Source organism: Camponotus vicinus, unplaced genomic scaffold (assembly GCF_025532165.1).
Source record: "Camponotus vicinus isolate PSW18456_S1 unplaced genomic scaffold, iyCamVici1.0 SCAF_14, whole genome shotgun sequence".
In the NCBI taxonomy this organism is placed as follows: Eukaryota; Metazoa; Arthropoda; class Insecta; order Hymenoptera; family Formicidae; genus Camponotus; species Camponotus vicinus.
Genome location: NW_028141950.1, coordinates 5,737,297 through 5,744,441, shown reverse-complemented (window position 1 = coordinate 5,744,441; position 7,145 = coordinate 5,737,297). Strand labels below are relative to the sequence as shown.

Here is a 7,145-nt window from a genome sequence, read left to right as displayed (position 1 = left end):
TTCGCACGGTGATACTCGAGCAATAAAGTGGTACGAAACGCTTCGCATATTATCGAATTTCTTTCTAAATACGATTACGATTAATATCGAAACAATTTGATATAATTATTAATAATTAAAAATTAATTAACTTATGAAAAACGACATAAAATTGTATCGCAGCGATAAATCCTTATCGAATCGTAATCATTAATTACTGCGAATAACAATTGAAACAAAGGATACATAAAAGGGGATAAAAGAATTAATTTTGTTATAATCTTTCGATTATTAATGCTTATTATAATAATTTCTCTAACGATACTTATTAAAATTAAATAAATTTCGATCAATTTTAAATTTTCTTAATCGGCAATCACTCATAGAATATTTCAACGACGAATTATAACAATAACATAGTATAAGTCGGCCTTGGCGATATAAACAGTATCGCGATAATGTTTATGATACGATCATTCGCACAGTATCCTTGAACAATAAAGTAGTGACGTTTCATATATTATCAAATTCTTCCTTTCCATAGTCAACCTTGGCGATATAAACAGTACCGCGGTAATGTTTCTGACTTACGATCATTCGCTCAGTGGCTCTCGAGCAGTGAGGTAGTGACGTGAGACGTTCCATATATTATCAAATTCTTTCTCTAACGACAATTGCAAGTGCAACGAGAAACTTTTTGTGAGTGAGTGTAAGTGCAACGAGGAGTTCAATCGAGTGTAACGAGGATTGAAGTGCCACGAGGAAAAAGCGAAGAAAGCAAAAGAAAAAAGGAGATCTTGGAAATGGATGGATCAATAAGATATGATGTAAGTCATTAATATTTTAATTATTTATTACATTAATTATTTATTATATTGTTGCGTCCCCGCGTCCTATCCCCTTGGATGTATTCGTCACCCGTTGAATTCTTTCGGCGGGAAGTACGTCGACGGAATAAGATTGTTTTCGCGCGCGTTGTCAAGATGTTATAAACAATGACTGTCAGAGAGTCTGAGCCCAGCTGTCAAACTGTGCGGACGCGCGTCTATCTGTGATCCGTTTTACGATTATTCTGAATTTTCCTGAAGCGTGTGTCGATCGATTGTGTCACACGCGTTCGATATATATCGTTTCGCGGACGCAACAATGTATAAATTATTTATCAATAGTATATATTGTTGTATAACAACGACGGTCAGCTGAGTCGAAGGATAGCTGTCAAGCTATTCTTCTGGACGCGTTTTACATTACGGGTCGTTAACGCGAGATTTCCCCTGTTATTATTTGTTGTTTGTATATTCTGTGTTTCTAATTAAAATTCTTAATTTCCGTTAAGAGTGTCTTGTTATTTTACGCGGTCCGCGAGTGCCCGATTGTGTTGAACGCGCTTCGATATCTCGAAGTCGCCGCCGCGGATGTAACAATATATTGAAAATTTATATGTTTCTCGTTTGGTTTTATTCCTTTAATTGTGATTCAATAGTGATTTTAAATTGTAATATAGAAAAAATAGAAAAAAATAGAAATTTTTTTATTTATCATATTTTTAAAAGTTTATATCTAAGAAATATAAATTATTTTGTAATATGCAATTTATAACATTAAAATATATCTATTTAAAAGTAAAAATGTAAAAATTAATTGCGCGCAATAATTAGTTTTAAAATCAATTATTTTGAACATTGCTTTATATAATAGATTTTCTCTTATCTTTTATATTTTTATTTATCGTTTATATTTGCGAATTAAAATTTATATAGTATGTTACAAAATAAATTATATATTATATTATATATAAAATTATATATAATATAACCCTCCCATGGGGTACACCTTGTCGCGGTGGGAGGGCTTAGTACTTGGATGGTGCCTTGAGGTTTATCTTAAATTTTTCTATTTATGATAAATCTTAAGGAGCCTGAAGAGGAAGCCAAGTACCCTTTCGCGTCGTCGGTGCCGTCAACGTGCCGCGGACGGCAAGCGCTTCGTTACCGCGTTTTCGCGTTGTAGTATTCTCGCGTCGTCGCGTTTTCGCGAAACTTTTGGACTTTTTCATATAAAATCCCAATTTCATTTATTGTCACGAGTCTCTACTTCAGATGCCAATTAACTGGGATGTTTCACCGAGTTTGCACACGTTGCTATGCAACGTACACTCGCGCCTTGTGCATCGCGGCACTTGGTGATGCCGGCCGCGCAGAACGTATGTCCAGTACAAAATGTACATGGGCGCGCGGGTTCGAGCTTCGCGCTCGATCGGCTTAGTGATGGTCACGCTCTACTTCGTCAAGTGATTCGGCCCGAATTGTCTAGGACTCGATCGATTGTTCGGAATGGTCGTTAATGGGTCCCTTCTCTTTGCTCGTCTACAGCCACACGCCCAGCGTGTGTTAACCCTGTCGAGGAGTCGAGTGGATTCCCCTAGGCACGATTTTCGCTCGGTAAAAGGGGTTGCCTCCCCATTTTCTAAATTGCTGAATGTTAGCATTTAAAAAATGTGGGTATCCTCTTCTTTTACCGTCTACTAGCCTTGTGTACTGCGCTAGTGATATAGCATCCGTGCGGGTCACCTGAAATCGTGCTTAGCGGGTCCAGGTTCGATATGAGATAGGATAATTATGCGCGAAAAAGAGCTGGTGAACTTCATTTTCCTCTATTTCCGTCAATCGTTTCGTCTTCTTTCCGGTTTGGGCCTAGTTCTTGCTCGTTGTATCGTTGCATTCCCGACCGGTTGGCTCGAAGCTGATTCTCAAAAGTGAAATGGGATTTTCGCTCGTACCGAAACCGGGTGCCGTTAAAAGTATATACATATTAAGTATATACACGCGCGATCAAATATACAATTTTTAATCGCATCGAAATAGTGCGGACATCGTTAAGTATCGCGCGTAAAATAGCGGAAATAGCGATATAAAAATATCGCTCGTGAGTGTGGGAGTGTCGTTGAAAGTATCGCGCGTTAACAACATCAGAGAAGGAGGAGGTCTGGGAGAGACATCAGGCACCGGTAAAGCAACTCTATGGTAAATAAATTATATTACTTATATATAATTATTTATTAATTTCTACGCGAGATTTAAATTAAGTAATTAATTGCGTAATTTAACTTTTTATTTACATGACTTAAACAAGAGAAAAAAGCGAGTAATTTTTACATGAAAACTGTAATCTAAAAGTTTTTACTTTTGAATAGCTTTTAATAGTATTATTAAATCATTAAACTTATTAAAAAGAATTATAATTTATTAATAGAATTATAATTATAAACTTCTTAATAGAAATATTAAATTATTAGTTAATAGTAGAATCTTTTTCAAAATTTATAAAATTGTTTATCTGCTTATTGTTATATGCGTTGGATATAAAATTAAATACATATAATAATAATTTTTTGAAATGTTAATTTTTTGACCGTAACTACAATTGGAATCTTCTTTGTATGTTACAGATCAATGAACTATTGTAAGAGGAGGAGGAGGCCTGGGAGAGGCATCTTGCATCGACGAAGCAACTTGATGGTGAATATTTATTATTTGTATATCGATTGTTATAAATCGCACAATAAAATATTTGTATATCGATTGTTATAAATCGCACAATAATAGTAGAATCTTTTTCAAAATTTATAAAATTGTTTATCTGCTTATTGTTATATGCGTTGGATATAAAATAAAATACATATAATAATAATTTTTTGAACTGTTAATTTTTTGACCGTAACTACAATTGGAATCTTCTTTGTATGTTACAGATTAATGAATTATTGTGAGAGGAGGAGGAGGCCTGGGAGAGGCATCTTGCATCGGCGAAGCAACTTGATGGTGAATATTTATTATTTGTATATCGATTGTTATAAATCGCACAATAATTCGTTCTTATAATTTAAAGGAATTAAAGAAAAAATTAAAGAGAAAGATTTTTATAAAAATCATATTAAAAATTTCTATTTAAAAAATAATTTCAAACTTTATAAATTCTTTCCATACGTGTTTATATCTGCTTATTATTTTACACACCGGATATGAAATTCCGCACAATAATAATTTTTTGAAATATTGATTGTATTTTGAGCTGTGTTATAAATGAATTTTATATTTGCATGTTACAGACGTAGTTTCAATAACGACAACATAGTTTCGATAAAGACAACTCCGTAACTTCAATAACAACCCTGTAACTTCGATAACGACAACTCCGTTATTGCACATCAATGGCCCGGTGAGTGACAAAAACTTTTATTTAATTTTAATGTAACGGATCCATAGAGATTGCAGATGTAGATTGTAGATAAATCCGTTGCCTTAAAATGGATGAGCTAGGATAGTTTAAATTAAATAATTTTTAATAGATTCGTTCGAAATGTAATGCATCACGAAAATATATTGCAGTATTTTAACTATAAAGAAAGAAGATCGAGAAAAGATTATTTTTGTATAAATTTTACCTAATTTATTGAAAAGAACACTAAAAATTTTATCAATTACATCTGATGCTAATTTATTTTTATAACGCGCATTTATCTTATTCACTTATCTTATTTCTAATATCTTATAGCTCATCCATTATAGAATTTGTTGTAGATATTGTTTTTAAGCTTAATATAAAGCCAAATAAATCATTAATGAAATAACTTGTAATATGATAAATGTAATATGATTAATGTTATACACATATTAATTTTATATTTTATTATAAATTGTGTATTACTATAAAAATTTATTATTTATATATATTATTATAATATCAATCAATCTTTATTGGTAATCTGGACAGAGGTTTTTATATTATCAGAATTTTATATATTATACTAGGCTGCTAACAACTAAAGTCAGGATAACCATTTACAATTGGGCAGGATACATATACAGATTAGATTAATATATACATATTATTTCATTTCGCCGGCATTTATTAAAATAAATATAAACTGCAACGAGATAAAAATAAATATAAGCAGTTATAAAATATTAAAATATAGTATTAAAATAAATATACAAGCAATAATTATATAAATTACAATTGCATCTTTCGAGAGTGACAGTGTTATGTTAAATTCTGTAATACCCGGAATAAATTCTGCCCAATTATAAACGGTTGCTCTTGTTTTATATTTTACCATATGAAATATGGCCGTGTTAGCACTCTAATACAATATATAGAAATTTGTAATTTGGCTTTATTTCAGTTTAAAAAATGAAATTGAATTTATTTTTAAAAATGCTTTAAAAATAAAATCTAAATTATTTCAATTATTTTTTTCAGGAATATTAAGAAAATTGTACATAATTATTAGTGTTTAAAAAATATCATGAATACATTCTTATGCAAATTACACGAAAAATTATCCAAAGTATACGTATAATAATTATATAATAATAATTTATTAAATTAACATATTTAATTCTATATGTTTATTGAAATAATCATAAAAGAGTAACTGTTTGTATTTCCATATCAAAGAGTCATTAATAAATTCGGAAAATTTTTATATATAAATTTTAGATATATATGTATAATTTTATATATTTTAAATTTCATAAATATTTGATTAGAAACTTTACAAATATTGCCAATTTTCGTGTCGGTATTAAATATAAAAAATGTAAAAATGTAAAAATACGATGTTAAATTAATGATTAAATACAAGCTTCACAAAATTTGACGAACGTCTTCGTTATAGAATCGCGGCTCAATTATAAATTTAATGATACACTTTTCGTTAGATTTATCTATTTATGAATTCCATATCGCGTGGAACTGAATATTCATTAAATAAATTATGATAGCGAAAATACCGTGCTCTTTCCGCGTTCTTTTCGCGTTTTTAGACGAGATTGCCGTTTTAATAAAGGATCTTATTGCCGTCCCTCTCAAATAATATTCTTAAATATTGCTAATTAAAAATAAAAAAATATCGAATAAGAGTATAAAGAGTCGATGTTAAGTTAGCGATTAAGTATTAGCATCACAAAATTTAACGATCGCCTTCAATATTATAGAATCGCGCATTAATTATTATGAATTTAATAATTTATTTTTTCAGTTATTATATTGGTACACTTACGAATTTCGTGCCGGAAAATATTCATTAATAAATTAATAAATTACGGTTGCGAAAACACCGTGTTTTTCCTTCGTTCTTTTCGCGTTCTTAGACGAAATTGCCATTTTAATAAAGGATCTTATCGCTGTCCCTTTCGTGAAATAATATTCCTGAATATTGCGCTAATTAAATAAAAGAAATATGGAATAAGAGTGTGAAGATTCGATGTTAAGTCAACGATTAAATATTAGCTTCATAAAATTAAACGATCACCTTCGATATTATAGAATCGCGAGTTAATTATTATGAATTTAATAATTTGTTTCTTCGGTTATATTTGTGTATTTACGAATTTCGTATCGGAAAATATTTATAAATAAATTAATAAATTACGGTTGCGAAAACACCGTGTTTTTCCCTCGTTCTTTTCGCGTTCTTAGACAAGATTGTCGTTGTAATATAGGAGTCTTATCGTTGTTTTTTTCGTTAGGTAAACGTTAATGAAAGTTGCGTGACTCGTACCGCCGAGGAGTCGAAACGATTTTCATCATGGAGAATTATTTCTTATCGGTTTTTGTAAGATCCATTCGCGACGTCTAGTTCGGTGCCTCGTTGAAAATTGGGAATTTTTATTGTAAGATTGGAACTAATCCCAGGTTTTCCTGGCAATTTCCGACAGCAATGATTTCGGTAGTCATTCAACGACGAACGCCATACGCTTCTTTAAAGTCGAATTAATTTAAATAATATATATTTAGATGTGAGAGAAAATGCATCTATTTTCTTCTTCTCGTTAAAAATGTTCTGTCATTATTAGGATTGGTATTATTATTGTCTAATGCCAGAAAGATTTAATAGATTAAATATGGATATAGCGTTGTGTATAAATTTTTATTTTTCAAGTAATTCCATATTGTAATAGTTTTTATTAATTGTTAGATAAAAATGATTACGAACGAATATATTTTATTATTAATTATTAATTATTTCTAGGTACTGGGGATATTAATATTAGTTTTTAGTTTCTTTTAAGAAACTATTTGCAGGTATTGGACATCCATCGCCATTTTAGAATATTAGTTTTTAGATATATACCATTTTATATATATGTATAATAAAATAC

General features: G+C 30.4%; 1 long non-coding RNA gene across 1 annotated transcript; it reads left to right on the top strand.

Annotated features, from left to right (window-relative positions):
• Positions 1-3,426: 3,426 nt before the first annotated feature.
• LOC145965824 (uncharacterized) lies at positions 3,427-5,331 on the top strand. Its single transcript, XR_014436824.1, has 3 exons — positions 3,427-3,497; positions 4,088-4,197; positions 5,242-5,331. It is a non-coding gene; the product is annotated as an uncharacterized LOC145965824 (long non-coding RNA).
• The last annotated feature ends 1,814 nt before the right edge of the window (positions 5,332-7,145 follow it).